Source organism: Prionailurus viverrinus, chromosome B4 (assembly GCF_022837055.1).
Source record: "Prionailurus viverrinus isolate Anna chromosome B4, UM_Priviv_1.0, whole genome shotgun sequence".
NCBI classification, from domain to species: domain Eukaryota; kingdom Metazoa; phylum Chordata; class Mammalia; order Carnivora; family Felidae; genus Prionailurus; species Prionailurus viverrinus.
This window is the reverse complement of record NC_062567.1, coordinates 22,658,865-22,678,861: the sequence shown is the minus strand read 5'-3', so window position 1 is coordinate 22,678,861 and position 19,997 is coordinate 22,658,865. Positions and strand designations below refer to the sequence as shown.

Here is a 19,997-nt window from a genome sequence, read left to right as displayed (position 1 = left end):
ATAAACTTTTGTTACCTTAAATTATATGTTGTGGAAATAATGAGAAAGAATACTCAATATTATTTAAATGGCAAAGAATGCTTAAAATGATTTAATCAGACATCAGTGGAGTACAACACTGCTAAACCTTTGTTGTCATCCTTTTAACTTTTCAAGATCAATCCTGAATCAGATGAATTCCTATGTTTGTTTACATGTTTATCAGGAAGTTCTTTGGGACCATTCTGAGAAATATAATTTCTAAATCGTGCTGATTCTAATCTCTGAGACCTAACCAATTTTATTTCTCAAAGTAAAGACTTGATTTTTAAGACAATTAACATGCCTCTCCTCTAAATGCTTATCTAACTTGAGTCTGTGAAGTCCTGAATGTTTCTGGTTTAAAAGCGATATGCACTAAATTGCAATATAAATGCTAGAAATCAAAGCAGTTAAAAAAAATCTTTGATGTTAAATCATTTTATATGATATGTATTCTACCACTCAGGAAAGCATTCCTATGGGATTAAATTTTTTTATAATTTTTCAGTTTATTTCAACTTATGCAGCCAACCAATTCCTCTCACCTTATAAAGACCTATTAAAAAAAAACCACCAATAGTCAATGTTTAATAATGATCACAAAATGGCTTTCTCAATAACTTTAAAAAAAATCATAGCCCAAAAGAATTGATTGAGGAAGCCAAGCATGAATTTTACAAGAAACAGAGATTACAGTGGTCATTTGAAATAATAGACATTTTCTGAAATAGTAAAATATAGGTTAGCAAAACTTCAAATTCCAATGATGCTAAAATCTCCCTCCAACTATAATTGTTAAATGTAAATATAACTGCTCCAGATAAATGATGGAGACAGAATTATCTAGTGAAAATTGATTACATGTTAAATACTTGAAATTCAAAAAATTAAAGTCTCTCAAAATAAGTATTTCTCTAGTAAAGCATTAGAAATCTGACTAGAAATAGTTCCCTAATTATGACTATTGATACATGAATCCTTAACACTTTTTAAAAACAGATTGAGGAAGCAATTATATTTAATTCTCTCAACAACAAAATATGCAATTTCTACTCACTGGTGGGCTCTTTTGCTTCGATTTGAATACCCACAAATTGCAAGTTAAGCACTCAACTCAAGTAATGAGTAGAAACAGGAAATGAAAAAATATAAATTCCAAAAGTAGTCACAAAGAGCACTATCATACTCATGGTATAAAAACTTGAGAATAGCAAAGAGCTGACAGATCACAATATTCACTGTGTACAACAATTATATAGTGTCTATTTTTGCCCCAAGAACAATATCTATTATGAAAAACATTTTGATTCTAATTTATACTGGCTCATGTTTATATTTTAAAAGTTATTCCTGGATTGAATGTTTAAACAAAAGACAGTAAAATTCATAACGTTCAAAAAATATCTACAGATTAATAGGAAAATGACCTAGAAAAAATTATGAAAATGGGTAAATTAGACAAACAGCAATCACAAAGAGAAAAGCAAATGGTCAACAGAAGTAAGCAAACATGTTCAGCCTCATTAATAGTAAGATTCAGCAGATTAAATAATATTCTCATCAGCTGAGCAAAATAAAGATTGATAATATCCAGTGTTGCCAAGGACATGGGTATAATATATTGGTAGGCTGTAAATTGATAGAATCTTTTCAGAAAGCCATGTGTAGTATGTATAAAAAATGTTTTGGGGCGCCTGGGTGGCGCAGTTGTTTAAGCGTCCGACTTCAGCCAGGTCACGATGTCGCGGTCCGTGAGTTCGAGCCCCGCGGAGTTCGAGCCCCGCGTCGGGCTCTGGGCTGATGGCTCGGAGCCTGGAGCCTGTTTCCGATTCTGTGTCTCCCTCTCTCTCTGCCCCTCCCCCGTTCATGTTCTGTCTCTCTCTGTCCCAAAAATAAATAAAAACGTTGGAAAAAAAATTTTTTTAAATGTTTTAAGCGTACATTCTCTTTGCCCTAGCAGTCCCACTTTCTAGTCAATGTGCGTGTGTCTGTGTGTGTATGTATACACATATATACTCCCTCCCACAAGCAATGTATATATGCACCTCCTCTTACAAGCAGACAAAACAAAGCAACAACTGCATGTCATGCAATTCACTCTGAAAACAACCCGAAGACTGACAGAACAGATCTTCCACAGCTAAAGATATAAAGTGAAGGTCATGTTAAGAGAGTAGGAGGGGCTGAGATGCGGTTGGGAAACAAACCCCAGTGAGGCCACCCACAAGCAAGAGGGGGATCAAGCCCCACTTGGCAGCCCCAGCCCTGGGGACCTACCCCATATCTGGCTTTAAACATCAGCAGGGATTCACTCTGGAAGATGCAGGACTGTAGGAAAGTGAGTCACTACTCTTAAAGGGCCAGCATGTTCTATTACTTGGTCTCAGACCCAGCATAGAAGCAGCATTTTGAAAAGCACCTGGGTTATACATAAAGGAAATTTATTGAATAATTTTAGGACATGTGTCAGAGGCATGGGGATCTGCAGTTTTCTCTGGGAACAGAAGAGAGAGCAGATGCCATTTTTCTTGTGCTCCTTCAGACTAGCTGGCAGGAAGCTTTTGTGAGCCAGCTTTGATACTCTCTATCTACCTTGCTAGCACCACTTGCCCTGCTCCGCTGTTCTCCTATGGATCTGCCAAGTCCTGCCCACCAGTGTGCCTGCAGTAGTCACGGCTGATCATAGCTGATGGTGAGGTTGAGGGCCAGACCTGCCCACTAGCACACCTGCAACAGTTGTGGTTCCACCACAGCATGAGGGCACGTGCAGCCCACAGAGAGAACGCCTGTGGAGCACCTTGTTCTGGTGACCAGTGAGATTGCTCTACTGGGCACCACAGGATATCTTCTACATAAGGCCATTATTTTCGAGATGAGGAGACATAGCTGACCTACCTAGTACATAGAAATAAACACAGAGTCAGACAAAATGAAGAGACAAAGGAATATGTTCCAAATGAAAGACCAAGAAAAAAATACTCCGAAAAAGAGCTAAACAAAATGTATATAAGTAATCTACCTGACAAAGAGTTCAAAGTAATGGTCATAAAGATACCAGATTGACAGAAGAGTGGAGGAACTCAGTGAGAACTTCAACAAAGAGATATAAAATACAAAAACAAACAAACAAAACCCCTCAAAACCGTCAGCTGAAGGATATAATGACTGAATATATAAACTATTAGTTTATATATAGTTAAATATAGTTATATATAGTTAAAAATAAACTACATGTAGAAGGACATTACATAATTATAAAAGGATCAATCCTACATGAGGATATAACAAATACACCCAAAATAGAATCACCTAAATAAATAAAGTAAATATTAACAGATATAACAGGAGAAACTGACAGTAATAAGATACAGTAGAGAGCTTAAAGCCCCACTTACATCAATGGATATATCATACAGACAGAAAATTCATGAAGAAAAAGTGGCTTTGAATGACACATTAGGTCAGAGGAACTTAACAGATATATGCAGAACATTCCAAATAAGAACACTAGAATACACATTCCTCTCAAGGGCACATAGAATGTTCTCCAGAATAGATCACATGGTAGGCCTCAAAACAAGTCTCAATAAATTTAAGAAGGCTGAAATCATATCAAGCATCTTTTCCAACCACAATGGTATGAAACTAGAAATCAGTTACAAGAAAAAAATAGAAAGAACGCAAACACATGGAAGCTAAACAACATGCCACCAATGAAAAAAAAAAACAAAGATGGGGCGCCTGGGTGGCGCAGTCGGTTAAGCGTCCGACTTCAGCCAGGTCACGATCTCGCGGTCCGTGAGTTCGAGCCCCGCATCGGGCTCTGGGCTGATGGCTCAGAGCCTGGAGCCTGTTTCTGATTCTGTGTCTCCCTCTCTCTCTGCCCCTCCCCCGTTCATGCTCTGTCTCTCTCTGTCCCAAAAATAAATAAACGTTGAAAAAAAAAAATTAAAAAAAAAAAGGGTTATTTAAAAAAAAAAAAAAACAAAAACAAAGAAAAAAAACAGAGAGAGGAATATGGAAACACAATGGTTCAATACATTTGGGATACAGCGAAAGTTGTTCCAAGAGGGGAATTTATAGTAATACAGGCCTATCTCAGGAAAAATCACAAATAAACAAACCTTGCATGTAAAGGAACTAGAAGAAGAAAAACAAAGCCCAAATTTGTAGAAGAAAGGAAATAATAAAGATCAGAGTGTGAATACATAAAATAGAGACTAAAAGAAAAATATGAAAGAAAAGATCAACGAAGCTAAGAGCTGGTTCTTAGAAAAGATAAACAAAACTGATAAACTTTAAGCCCCCATCAAAAAAAAGAGATCAAATAAATAATCAAATAAGAAATAAAAGGGGAGAAGTTACAACTGACACCATAGAAATACAAAGGATTACAAGAGACTACTATAAAAAAAATTACATGCCAAATACTGGACAATCTAAAAGAAAAAAAAATTCCCAGAAACATGCAATCTTCCAAGTCTGAAGTAGGAAAAAATGGGAAACCTGACAGACTGATTACTAGTAATGAAATTGAACTGGTAATCAAAAAATCAGCTAACAAAAGTCCAAGACCAAATGGTTTCACAGGTGAATTCTACTATACAGTTAAGCAGGAGTTAATTCCCATCTGTCTCAAACTACTCCAAAGAATCAAAGAGGAAAGAATGCTTCTGAATTCACTCTAAAGGCCACCATTACCCTGGTACCAAAACTAGATGAAGACATTACCACACACAAAAAATTACAGACCAACGTCCCTAATGAACACAAATAGAAAAATCCTCAACAAAATATTGGTTAACTAATTCAAAAATACGTTAAAAGGATCATTTACTACAATCAAGTGGGATTTATTCCAGGGATGTTAGGATGGTTCAGTATCCACAAATCAATCATCGTGATACACTGCATTAACAAAATGAAGAATAAAAGTTATATGATTATCTCAATAGAAACAGAAAAAGCATGTGACAAAATTCAACATCCACTCATCATAAAAACTCTCAACAAAGTAGGTAAAGAAGAAACACACCTCAGCATAATAAAGGCCATCTATGACAAACTCACAGCTAACATCATATTCCATGGTGAAAAACTGAGAGCTCTCCCCCTAAGATCAGGAACAAGACAAGGATGTCCACTTTCATAACTTTTACTCAGTATGGTACTGGAAGTCGTAGCCATGGCAATCAGACAAGAAAAGGAAAGAAAAGGCATCCAAATTTAAATTTATAAGGAAGAAATAAAACTGTCACTATTTGCAGATGACATGATATTATATAGAGAAAACCTGAAAGACTCTTTAAAAAACTATTAGAATACCTGAATTCGGTAATGTTTCAGGATAAAAAGTAATAGTCAGAAATCTGTTGCTTTTCTATGTACTCATAATAAAATATAAGAAAGAGAAATTAGGAAAATAACCTCATTTGCAATTGCATCCAAAAAGAATAAAATACCTAAGAATAAATTTAAACAGGATATGAAAGGATGGACTCTGAAAATTATAAGACACTGATGAAAGAAATTAAAAATGATACAAATAAGTGAAAACATACATCATACTCATGGATTGAAAGACTTAATACTGCTAAAATGCCCATACTACCCAAAGCAATCTACAGATTCAATACAATCCCTATCATAATACCAGCAGCGTTTTTCACAGAACTAGAACAAATAATCCTAAAATTTATATGCAACCACAAAGACCCTAAACTGCTAAAGCAATCTTAGGAAAGAGGAAAAAAGGTGGTTGTATAACAATCCCAGATTTGAAACTATATTACAAAGCTATAGTATTCAAGACATTGTAGTACTAGCACAAAAATATACATAGTTCATTGGAAGAGAATTAGCAGCCCAGAAATAAATCCATGCTTACATGATAAATTACCTTCTGATGAAGGAGGGAAAAATATACCATTGGGGAAGATAATTTCTTCAATAATTGGTGCTGGGAATACTGGAGAGCTACATGCAAAAAAAGAAAAAAGAAAAAAGAAAAAAGAAAAAAGAAAAAAGAAAAGAAAAGAAACTAAACCACTTTCTTACACCACACATAAAAATAAACTTAAAATGGACTACAGACCTAAATGAAAGACCTAAAACCATAAAACTCCTAAAAAAAAATTGCAGGCAGTAAACTCTTGGAAATTGGCCTTAGCAATATTTTATTGCTAAGCAAGGGGAACAAAAATAAACTATTGTGACTACATCAAAATAAAAAGGTTTTGTGCAGTGAAGGAAACCATCAACAGAACAAAAAGGCAATCTACTGAATGGGAGAGGATATTTGCAAATAATATGTACAATAAGGGATTAACATCCAAAATATTTAAAGAACTCTTACAACTCAACAGAAAAAAAAATAATAATCTGATTAAAAAGTGGGCAGAGGACCAGAAAAGCCACTTTCAAAAAGACACACACATGGCCAAAATACACATGAAAAGATGCTCAACATCACTAATTATCAGGGAAATGCAAATCAAAACCACAATGAGATACCACCTTACACCTGCAAAAATCACTAGAACCAAAAACACAAGAAATAAAAATTGTTGGCAAGGATGTGGAGAAAAGTGAGCCCTTGTACACTGTTGGGGGTGGGGGGAATGTAAATTGGTGCAGTGGCTATGAAAAACAATATGAAGATTCCTCAAAAAATTAAAAATAGACATACCATATGATCCAGTGTTTCCATTTCTGGGTATTTACCCAAAGACAATGAAAACCCTATTTTGAAAAGCTATAAGCATGTTCATTGCAGCACTACTTACAATAGTCAAAATATGGAAGCAACTTAAGTATCTGCTGATAAATGAATGGATAAAGAAGATATAGCATACACATACACACACACACACACACACACACACACACACACACAGGAATATTACTAAGCCATTAAAAAAGAATGAAATCTTGCCATTTGTGACAATATGGATAGACCTAAGAAGGTATTATTTTAAATGAAATAAGTTAGACAAAGATAAATACCATATGATTTTACTTAATGTGGGATCTACAAAATAAAATAATCAAAACCAAAATAAAAGTATAAAGACTCATAAATATAGAAAACTGTTGGTTGCCAGAGGGTAGGGATGTGGAATGATATGCAAAATAGGTGGGAATAATTACTACAAGCTTCCAGTTATAAAAGAAGTGACAGGGATGAAAAGTACAGTATAGGGGATATAGTCAATAATATTGTGATAGCATTGTGTGGTGACAAATGATAACTACACTTACCTATCATGGTATTTTGTAATGTATATAATTGTTGAATTGATATGCTGTACATCTAAACTAATATAATATTGCATGTCAACTATACTTTGACTAAAAACAAAAATAAATTACAATATATCCTTATTATTGAATGCTAGGCAGCATTAAAAATAATGAGTATATGAATTTACCTGGGATAACAGAAATTTAATGATATATTTTTATTTATTTTTTTATTTTATTTTTATATTTAACATTTATTTATTTTTGAGACAGAGAGAGACAGAGCATGAGCAGGGGAGGGTCAGAGAGAGAGGGAGACACAGAATCTGAAACAGGCTCCAGGCTCTTAGCTGTCAGCCCAGAGCCCGATGCGGGGCTCAAACTCACGGACCGAGAGATCATGACCTGAGCCGAAGTTGGACGCCCAACCGACTGAGCCACCCCGGTGCCCCTATTTATTTATTTTTAGTGTTGACTTATTTTGAGAAAGACAGAGAGAGAAAGACAGAGAGAGAGAGTGAGCACATGTGCAAGGGAGGGACAGAAAGAGAGAGAGGGAGAGAGAGAATACCAAGCAGGTTCCAGACTGTCAGTATAGAGCCTGATGCAGGGCTCCATCCCATGAACCATGAGATCATGACCTGAGCTGAAATCAAGAGCTGGATGCTCATCCAACTGAGCCACTCAGGTGCCCCACATGATATATTTTTAAATGAAAAATTACATGCCAAATGTGTAAAATGACATTGGTAGTTTACAGTAGTACCAAAGGTATTTGGCAGAAGCAAATTCCAATCCTCTATGCAGGATTGGAGAGAACTTTTCTCTCCCAGTTCTCCAAGAATTCCTTGAAAAATAAATTTCCAAGATAAGCAAGCAACTCACAGCCAAAAATAATTCAACATACAGAGAGAAACAACATACCATGAGTGAGAAGCAACAAGAATAGAGAGAGATATCAGGGGGGAAAAAAACTTGATATATATTGTTATAATCTGACACATATCATAAAATTATGTTCAGCATGTATAGAGAAAAGTTTGAAAATCTGTACAGCTATACGGAGTAAACAATGAAATTTAAGAACCAAATGGAGCACCTGGAACTGAAAATCATAACTGAAATGAAAAAAAAAATCTCAGTGGATAGGCTTCACAGTAAATTAGACACAGCTGAAGAGAGTAGTGATAAAGACACTTAGGCATGAAGATATTATCCAATGTGTTACACAGAAATATGTGGGAAAAGTAGGTTAAGAAAAATGGTGATAGAGTGGAAATGTGTCCAATTGGAGTTACAGAAGGAAAAGAGAAAGGAGGCAGAGGTAATAGATAATATGTGAAAAGAACATGGCTTAGAGTTTTCCAGAACTATTTAAAAGTATCTTCTGTCAGATTCAAGAACACAGTGTGAATCAGGCAGGATAAATATAAAGATAACCCACAACCAGACAAATTACAGTGAAACTGTAGAGCACAGAAGAGAAGAATATTTAAAGGAGACATATTACCTTCAAAGGGGTAACAAACTGACAGCTGATTTCCCGATGGCAACAAAGGAAGCCAGAAGACTGTAGAATGATATATTCATTTTGAACAAAACTCACTTTGAACCTAGAGCTCTATTCTAAAAAAAATATAGGGGCACCTGGGTGGCTTTGTCGGTTGAGCATCCGACTTTGGCTCAGGTCATGATCTCACAGCTCATGGGTTTGAGCCCCACGTCAGGCTCTGTGCTAACAGCTCAGAGCCTGAAGCATGCTTCATATTCTGTGTCTCCCTCTCTCTCTGCCCGTCCCCTGCTCGCATTCTCTCTCTCAAAATAAACAAACATTAAAAATAAATTTTATATATACATATATACACATATCTGTACATATATTTGTGTATACATGTGTATATATATCTGTACATATATGTGTATATATATGTATCTGTCTGGATACAAACAGAAATGAACAGAGATGTTTACTAATAGCCACAATAGAGTAACAGGATTTGCATTTATGCTCCTGCCTGTCACACTACAACCACCAGTATAATGAAGTGGCAGGTGTGAAGGATTAAGGGGGCACAAGAAATCTTTTGGAGGTGATGATATGTTCATTCTCTTGATTACAACGATTGTTCCCCATATGCTGAAACTGATCAAATTGTACACTTTTAATATGTACAGTTTATTGTATGTCAATCATACCTTAATACTTCTATTTTAAAAAGAAATGAAGAATAAAAAATTGGTAAACATGGATAAATATAAAAAATATAAAATGATGACTGTATAAAACAGCAATATTAATGTTTTAAGGAGTTAAAAAAATTAAACGTATGACTACAACAGCATATTATGCCAGAGAGGAATACAATTCCGATAGGGATGAGGGTAATGTTTAGGAGGCAGGTAAAGGTATTAACTTGAGACTTAGATAAGTTAATTATGAAGTTGGGGGGGGGGGGGTCAACACAAAAAGAGTAATATCAGAGTACATGACTTCAAATAGTAGGGGATAAAATCAGGTTACAAAAAAAATAATCCAAATGAAAGGCAACAGAGAAAAAGAATCCTAGAAAAGATGGGACAAATAAACGCACTAAATAAAATGACGCATAATTACATAAATACCTTCATCAAGAAAAAGATTGCAGACTGTGTTTTTTAAAAAAGTCAGCTATATTCTGTTACGATGAGCATATCTAGAATATAAGCTTCCAGAAATATTGACAGTATAATACTGGAAAAGATATACCAGAAAAACACCAAATAGAAAGCTGGCGTACCTCTCTTTAAATCAGATGAAATACACTTCCAGACAAAAATGATTACTAGAGAAAAACAGGGTCATTTTATAATGATAAAAGTGTCAAATCTTAAGAAAATGTAACAAATTTAAATTTCTATGTACCTATTTAGATAGCTTCAAAATGTAAAAGGCAAAATGTTCCATATGATTAACTTTGGCCTAGGAGACAGAAGTAGAAATGCCGTGTGACGATTTCCCTAAGAGCAAGCCAGCGTGTGACTTTGCCCCTTGTCTTCGTGCTTTCCTCCTTCCCATTGGCTGGAATGCAGTCATGATGGCTGGAGATGGGGCAGGTCTTGGACACAGCGGCCCTGCACAGTGAAGGAGCCTGGTCCCTCAGCACCTTGCAGAGGAGCGCTACTGCTGAGGCCCTAACAGCTCACCCCAGACTCACTGTAATAAATTTGTCTTCCGTAAACCACTATTTTTTCTTTGTTTCTCACACCAGAACCTAATCTTAACCAGGACAGAGTAAATTTACAGAAGCTAACAAGTAGACACTTTTGCAAAGGAGGGGGGAAATTATCGTGGCTTTCCTAATCCCAAAGTCCTCCTGCGATGTTATTATAACACTTAGGCAATCAATATGACAGAAGAAAAAATAGTTCCTTCAAATGACAACTGGCAATATATTGCATATGGTTTATTAATCTATGCTTCTGCCTCTTACTTTCAACCGATTTGCCAGTTAGGAAGGAAACAGAAGATTAATTTTGCTCATTTAGACTTCCTTCCCCCTTCCCCTCTCCACCCCCCACCCCTCACTTCAAGCACTTAGTATCCATGGAAATTGTGAAATGGTCCATTTGTGCTTAATATCCTCTATAGGAAATTTAATTGATTAAGTGCAATATCCCCCTCAGACAGAATGCACACATTCTAATCTCTGTTTTATAATATCCGATTACAATCTGTTTGTGATCCCTAGACATTGGGCTTTTTCCTGCTGCTATTGCTGTTTCTGTTGTTTTCAATTCAGTGACAAGATGCAGAGAAGAATTGCTCAAACACAAACACTTGCCAGGTAATATCATAGGGATGAGAAAATTAAACACAGAGAAAGTCAAAAGATTTCAATATGGAAAACCAAAGCCTGTGACCTTACTAAACCAAAGCTCTTCATGACCCCAACTCTGAAAGCTAATAGGTACTGGCACGTTTTGATTGATGCAAATCCATGCTGGATTGCATCAGAGGAAATGACTTAAGACCTCAAAGGGCACAGGAATATGGGGAGCTCTATCTATGAATTAAGTAAGTGGTTTCCACACTGGGAGCACATGAACTCTTTCCAAAGAGTATGTGGGTGTAGATGGTTTGAAAGAAATCAACTCCCAGATTCCAGAGTCTTTCTAATTTATGTATCTGAAAATGTTCCTATCTGAAAAGCATCATTTTGGTTTCCTTATCCTCCTTCCTTCCCTCTTTCAATCATCCTCTCCCACTTCACAAGATTCTTGAGATATTCCAATCAGTGAAACAGACAAATCACCTCATTGTAAAACCCTGATTTATTTATTTTCTTACAAACAAATCACACTGAGTGATAAATCTGACGTTCGCCGTAAATAATTTATCCATCATTTCATTATTTGAAAAGGATAATACTCTTGGCTTTTATCTCTTTGGTAATATTACAACGTTCAAGTGCAAACTACTACTAGTTACCCAAAGAATGCAGGTCTTCTCAAAATAAGTAATATCCTCCCTCAGTCATGTTCTCATTTGTTAGGGACACATGATTTACTAGGCATCTGGAAGCCATTCTTTTAAAACGTCTTCACTGTTTCCTTTGGTGTTTTGGGGAGACATCACCCGGATATTATTAATCCTCAGTTTGTTTTTCCAAAATATCAAGTCGCACATTAAATCCTTTATTCTCCATGAGGATTTCTGGAGTAATCACTTCTTGGCTAGACTACCCACTTTCTATATCAAATAACTTTCCCTACATTCCAGTGTACTTTGCTCTGAGTTTCTGCCTTTTAAAAACTCAGAAAAGGGACCAAGGGCTACTTCACATAAAATGGGATTAAACATCTTTTATAGTATTCTGTATTATTTATATAAAAGAGAGAGCTTAGAATAAAAGGGAAAGATTTTGAATAAAACAATTAATAAAAGCATAAAAAAGGGCTTAGAATAACTACATAAAGATAAAGGAGCAAATCAGAACATGTAAGCATTAATTCTGGCCATGCATTCTAGATATTCTTGCCAGAGGAATGAGAATAGGATAAGGTAACTGAACCACCATGATAATGTAATGGGAATGAAGATCAAAAACTACAATACATCTGATAGATGATGAATGATGAGTGAAGAACAGTGTTCGATAGATCGCATTATTAGTTCCAATGATGCCTTCATTCTGCTGTAGCAGTGTCATATAATCCAAACCTTGCCATGGCTTCAGGCTGGGCAGAAAAGCAGTTATGGGTCCCTTGCTTGGCCATGTGACTTGGTTTGGTCAATAGGATATCAGTTTGATATGATGCAATCAGAGACTTGGAATGTCCGTGGCAGTGATTCGCTGTGATAAGGACATGCAACAGGTAGTAGATGCTCCCAGGCTTAGGGGCAGATTCACAGGCTGACACCAAGCCTGGAAGCACACAGCCTGAAGCAGAGCCACTTAGGCCCGACCTGGACCAGCCAAACTGCATGGAAACTGCAAGGGGCCTACAGATCCATGTGAGTATAAATACACGTATACTGATCTGGGGGGTCATTTGTTATACAGCATTATTGCAGCAATAGCTAACTGTCACAGAGGCTTTACCTCCTCTAATGGTCCGTGTCCATCAGCACTGGATCTATTTAAGTCTGTGTGATTATTAGCCAAGACTGGATGATGGGGAACCAGCCTTCTACAAAGTGGACGGCCCTGGTTGTTCTTGAGAAGCTGAATAGCTCCCAGCTGTGTTTTGCTTAAAAATCACAGAGAGGACAACTTTTACTTGTCTTTGGTATTGATCAACATTTCTACCTTTCTAAATGAAATGCCTAAACTGCTATTTCTTTATTTTCCTTTTGTAGAGCCAATTTTCTTTTTACTCTGGAGAAAGAGGATATGAGTCTGTTACCATCACTCCTGCCCCATGCTACCTATATACTTCCCCTACTTCAGTACCTGTGTATCTGCTTGAAAGGACTCTTAAATGTCAGCACCCACAGATCTTTTCTTTCAGGCTGGTCAGTCTCAGCTCTTTGGCGTGAGGATACAAGTCAGGTTGCCACTGTGAGGATGGTGGCCAGGAGAAGAGGCTAAGGAGATTCTTAGCATTCAGTGTACCCATGTTTTCCTGGCTCTCAGCTGTTCCTGGTGCCCCGACTTATAAATCTTTTCTTTTGGGGAAAAGGATGCTGGGGTCCAGCTACCCCAATGAGGCTTTCAAGCTGCCTTCCTGTTTTTAGTCCACTCTGCCACTTCAGAGATGCTACCTAGTTCTGAGTCTTTCCAGGGTCTGTTATGTGCACATGTTTCATTTTTATTGGCTTTGACCCCTTCAGACTATTTTCGGCTTTCTACCCTCTCCCAAGCCATTCCAACTCTTCTGCTTTCCATTATCTGTATTCTGTTGCCATGTTTCACCTATTTCATTTTCCTTCCCTTCCTCGTTCCCCCTAATTCTTAGTGCACTCTGGGGATGTGCATAATGCATACATTTGACTGGAAGTCTAGTGACGTGGCACCTAAGCTTCATTAACCCTATAGACCATTTTTATCATGTTGATAGGTGTTGATTGAACTGAGAAGAGAATGCGCCTCTCTAGGTTTATTTCTTCTTTTTCTTTTCGATAGTATGAAGTTTATAACATGCTTCACTGGAGTCATGAGATTCCAGTCACTTTAATTATTTTCTCACTCAAATTTCCTAGTCAAAAAGTCAATCAACTTCATCACCCCTAAATACAAGATAAAGATCAGCAAAAACATCATTTCTCCATAAAGTTGCCTCGAAATGTTTAAGGCAATCCTATAATTTTACTTTGGAATCAAAGTCATTTTGTTCAATGTATATGAAATAATTTATCATACTTTGCTATTGGACATATGGCAAATAATGGATATTAATATGTATATATAATTTAAATTTATTTATATGTCCTATGTTTACTGTTTCTGATACTAGTCTAATTTTTTACTATGGGAACACAGGTTCATTGTAATACATCAAAAAAGAAAGAGTTGTGTAAACAAAAAATGAATAATTCTCACTTTGTAAGGCAACGTATGTTATGATTTGCTGTGTAACCATCCACAATTTGTACATCTACCTAATAAATACTATGGTAAAACTGTTTCACTAATTCAAGACATTGGGATCAAGATACAATAGACAATTTATTCCAGGGTGAGGAACCAGGCCAAGATGTAAAATGGTAAAGGGCTATAACTGGAAAGTCAATTATCTGACTCACCCACACTGAAGTTATAGAAGGAAAATGAGTGGATTTCCCAGGGAGGAGCTTTTTGGAGAAAGCCGTGTTAGCTCTCTCTTCTCTACTCATCTGCTCCCAACCCAAATTTAGAGGTGGAAGAAAAAGGACTTTAAGGAGACCACTTAGATACCCAAATATGTGTCCTTTGCCCTGTGCAGCTGGGAGTGGGGAGGACACAGTGGACTAGCCTGGGAGTGACAGACAGGATGGGTACAGAGACTTCGGCAGCAGAGTGGCGGAAAGCTTCTTTTGTGATGGGATTGGCCTGCACTTGCAGATGCGTTGGGGGAATAATGGGAGTGCTGTGGGGGACATGGTCTGGTGGAGGTTGGTGGAGGTGGGACGGCAGCTATAAGACCTCAGTAGACAGATGTACGAAATGCTAGATTCCCAAAGGGAATGGAGACACTAGCTCTGGGATGGAGCCCTGGGAAGGGCACCAACAGCGCAGGGTTTTTGAAGAGCCAAGAGATACTCTTACTAGAGAAAGAGTCAGTTTAGACTTCATGCAGAGAATGCAAAGCGGGCTTATGACAGGGAGACAATTTTGAAGGTTCCTTGGCCTTCTCCCTCATCTCCTTGCCCTGTTCTTTCTCACCTAAAGGGCTAGAGACTACAGGTAGGAAATAGCAAAGACAAGGTAGAAACAGAAAGCTGACCATGCATTTCAAATGTCCTATGGCTGTTACTTTGGCTGGTCTGAGATGCTTGTCTGGTGGCATGACCCAGACCTCTATTTCTGAGGGGTTGAAGCCCTTTGTTGTCTTATTTGGCTGCGGTCGCTGTGATTTCCAATTCATAGTTACTACAAGGCACGGAGGTACTAAGAACTGCCCAAGTACTAAGAGCTGAGCCCCTTGGTCTCTGGGTTGTAAACATCCTCCTTCCTGATGGTATATCCTGGCCCTCAAAGTAATCATGGTCAATGACCCAACTAGTGTAATAAGTCCCTGTTTTCTGTTTTCATTCTATCGGTTCACTGGCATGAGGACCCCAAAGCAGTCAGGTGGTAGTCATAGCTTCAAGTTCAATGGAACCTGTATCATATTCCCTGATAGAAGCAACTCCCCCATGAGAACTAGGGCTTCTAACTGGCATAGCCCAAGGCCATGGGAATGGGAAGCCCAAATTCCACAAGTGGGTCATTGGTGATTATGATAAGATTCACTCCTTGGTCTGTACAGCCATGATTTCCAGCTACTACAGAAAACAGCACTACGCGTCGACTGTTAACTCAGTCCATAAACCACATCTTGGAGGATGGAGACCTAACCCCACAAGATGCTGTTCCATACTGGCACCTTAGCTGGAATGTCAACAAGTCATTCCACTACCCTACTAGGGTGGCTGCCTTTGGGTGATGCAGTTCACGTTACGATCAGTGGCTCTCATAGTGAGAAACTTATCATTGCATCTCTGTTGCTCTAAAATGAGTCTCTTGTTCTGAGGCAATGTTGTGTGGATACCACATTGATAAAGGAGGCATTTTTTTAAAAAATGCTTAAAAAAAGTTCTCTTTTTTTGAAAGAGAGAGAGAAAGCACGCACAAGTGGGGAAGGGGCAGAGAGAGACAGAGAGAATCCCAAGCAGGCTCCACGTTATCAGTGCAGAGCCTGTGTGGGGGCTCGATCTCACCAAACCATGAGATCATGACCTGAGCCTAAATCAAGAGTAGGATGCCTAACCAACTGAGCCACCTAGGCTCCCCTGAATGAGGCATTTTGATGGTGATTCTGGCAGAGGCATTCCGTACAGGAAAGGCAAATCTCTATTTGGAATATGCATCAGTCCTAGTAAGGAGGAATCCTTTTGCCACCTCCAAAATGGGAGCAACCCAATGTAACTGACCTGTGCCCCAGGCCTGGTTAGTCTCCCGAAATGTGCCATATTAGAAGTTTAGCTTCAGCCCCTGCTATTAGACTGCACACTCAGCATAAGCAAGAGGGAGCTCATTTTGCCGGGTCCACACATAGCCTCCATCCCTGCCCCTTCTGCTATATTTCTCTTTTTAGAGACGGTCATGTCGTCTCAACACTTCAGTGAAGGGGCACATATAATCTCCAAAGTGGCTTTGGACTACTATCATAACACAGCAACTAAGTGGTCTTTTGAAGGCACAGTTGTAGTGCCAGCTTGGAGATAATACCCTGTAAGGATGGGGTACCACCCTCCATACTGCAGTGTATACCCTAAATCAATAGCCATTATATGGGGCTGTGACCCGTAAAGGTCAAATACATACATTCTAGAACTAAGAGGTGGAGGTAGAAGTGGTCTTGCTTACCCATCACTTGGGGGAATTTGTACTTCCTCTCACTGCAAATATGGGCTCTGTACACTTAGAAGTCCTGGTTCCTAGAGGGGAAAAGTTCCAGCAAGGGACATTAAACTTTCACCTTTGGTAACTTTATGACTTTGGGCTCTTTGTGCAAGAGGCCAACAGGCAAGTAAAGGAGTCATGATCCTAGACAGAGAAACTGACCCAGAGGTGGTGTTGCTGTGAGGTAAGAGAAGGATCTGTTTGGAACTTGGGTGGTCCATCTGAAACTTCTTGATATTTGCCCAATTTTGATGGTAAAGGCACAAATAAAATAGCCACTGTTTGAGAAGGGCTGATGCCAGTGGTTCAGATCCCTTAGCAGAGGGCCAGGATCACCCCACCAGGTAAGCCATCTAGATCAGCAAACGTTCTACTGAAGGGTGGGGAATACACAGGCCCAGCCCTCTTGCCTCAATATGCAAAAACTGCAGGGCCATCCCAGTTCTAGAGCTCTCCATGCAGCAGTCATGACCAGATGGCAATTCAGCTTCCCTCATCCAATCCCACTGCCTTCATTTCCAGGGGATATTCCTAAGTAAACTTCTCACATGCATTTCTCCATCTTGGAGTCTATTTCCTGGGGGAACTTGACCCAACATGGCTTATTAATAGTCTCTCTGCTTCACCTCTTGTACCTTAATAGCCTACTTGCACAGCACAGCCAGAATGGCTAACAACACAAATCAGATCATGTCACACCCTGCTTAAAATCCTCCAAAAACTTTCACTTGCTCTTGGAATAAAATCTGATTCTTTATCATGGCTTAAACCCCTACTTTATGGAATCCTGCCCACCTATTCATTCTCTTCTCCCTACTTTCTGCTTACTGTGCGCTCCATGTTATTGGCCTTCCTTCTCTGCCAGAGATTTTGCATAGAGTTTAATGGACCCCTTTGTTTTTGTTTGTTTGTTTGTTTGTTTTTGCCAGTACCCAAATTAGATAACTTACTTTTGTCAACAGAGTGTCTGGCACGTGTTGGTATCCAAAAAAAAAAAAAATCATTTATGGAATAAATGAAGGTCTAGGAGGTTAGAATCTAAGGAGAAGGAGCCATTTCATTTCCAGACCATGGGCCTTGGTCAGTAGTGTATTGCTGAGAAATACCTTTGTGCACAGGAAGGCAGCTTTGATTGTTGGTCTTTATGTATAAGGGAAGGTAGGATCTGGCAAACTTGGTCCTTAGAACTTCATCAGTCTTCATGCATTTTTCTATCGTCAGCATTTCTATTGAAATATCCTGAAAATTTCCACTGAGAGGCAATCTTTTTCCTTAATGAGACTTAACCCCCATCACTGTTCAATGGAAGCCACTGTACTTTCCTACAAGCCTTACCAGGTTCCATGTGTTTTGGTCCTTTTCTGATTGAGGTATTAGACACTCAGACCAACCTGGCCTATCACCTTCTCCTGGCTGTGGCCTGTAAATGCTTCTCTTGGCTGCTTTGCACTAGTTAGCCCCACTCTAACACAGGTGAATGGGCCCCTGAGACCCGCAGACTTTTTTGTTTACATAATGTTGTGTGTTGAATTGCATCCTCCCTAAAATTCATATGTTGAAATCTGAGTATCTCCTTAAAGAAGACAGGATCTTTACAGAGCTAATCAGGTTAGAATGAGTTAACTGGAGTGGATCCTAATCCAATATGACTAGTATCCTTAGAAAAAAACAACACTTGCACAGGTATACAAGGAGAATGTCATGTGGACATGAAGATGGCCATCGATACACCAAGGAGAAAAGCCTGGAATAAATCCTTCCTTCACAGCCCTCAGAAGAAACCAATCCTTGATTTTACATTTCTAGCCTCCGAAACTGTGAGACAATAAACTTCTGTATTTGAAGCCACCCAGTCTGTGGACCTTGTTATGGCAGTACACAGAATCTGCGCCTGAACTCTACAATGCACCAGGATCTGAGCTGGCCTGAGCCAGGCGGCTGGTTTCACAAGGGGCATGTTGAGCCGACAGGAAGTTGTGGCGGAGGGCCCCCACAACTCTCAAATCTTTCCCAGAAGTCCTTAGCAGATTTTCTGTAAAGTTCTATTGGACAGAACTGGGTCACGTGTCTGTGCTCTAGCTGACGGCAGTGCTGGGAAGGGCCTCTGCTACGGCAAACTCCTGCGTGTGCTCTCAGTGTGCAAGGCTCTTTCCCAAACACAGCCACTTAGAATCACCCAACTGGTTCTGTCACCTGTGTCCAAGGAAATGAGAGCTCCACCCTTCTGGTGCCCGGCTCAACAAAGAATGCCAGGTAGCAAGGCACCTTTGACTAGGTGACTCACCAATTTTACTCTTCCCATGTGTCAGTCACTCTTCTAGATCTTATGATACAGATTTGAAGGAGACAGAAAGGCCCCTATTTCATGGAGCCTACTATTGAAGTAGCAAACAGGCGATAAGACAGGCTAGTCCGGACAAATCCTACTGAGAGGCTTCTTCAGTCTGGGTGGTCCACACTCTCTGAGAAGTAGTCATTTAAGCTGAGAGCAGGTCTGCCAAGTTAGTACCCCAACATGGCAAGGAAAAATTAGAAGCAGCTAGCTGGGAATTTTACAAATTTGCATATTATTACATGCCTTTTTTTTTTCTTAGATTACGTCAGGGTTAATAAATTCAAATTTTGCCATCAGATTAAGCCATGGTAGAGTCTGACATTTGCCATGAATTTGGCAAATGAGGACACAGCTGCTCAGATCTCGGCGGGCACTGGCTTTTCCCACTTTGCAAACCGAGGTCAAGCGTCCCGAATTTGTAGATTTCTGGCCAGTTTCTATGTGGGGCTCACTAATGCTGTCTCACATTAAACAGTTGATTAAAATATGCGAATAACATAAAGTATCCAAGGAAATTTCCCTGCTCCAGGACTGTTTGAGCACCCCTCTAAAGGGTGGATTCTGATCCTCACCAATTTGTGACCTGCATCACTCTATAGGTATGATGCTGAGGTTGTCTCAGAGTGCAATCTGTTCATTTTTCAAAGGGCTTCCCTCAGATTATATACCTAATTAACATATAACCTTCCGTTTTGACACACTGCAAACATAGGCTTTTCTGGAGGTAAAGGCTACTTTTGGCAAAAATGATTCCACTTCAAACAACTTTTTTTATACTCTCAAAAAAGGAAGAAAAGAACCCCAAACAAAGGCCTATTCTATCTCATTTCTCA

General features: G+C 38.8%; 1 protein-coding gene across 1 annotated transcript in view; it reads right to left on the bottom strand.

Annotated features, from left to right (window-relative positions):
* Window positions 1-19,997, bottom strand: part of LOC125170528 (translation initiation factor IF-2-like) — a 45,544-nt gene that overhangs the window by 24,295 nt on the left and 1,252 nt on the right. The window lies entirely within an intron of this gene.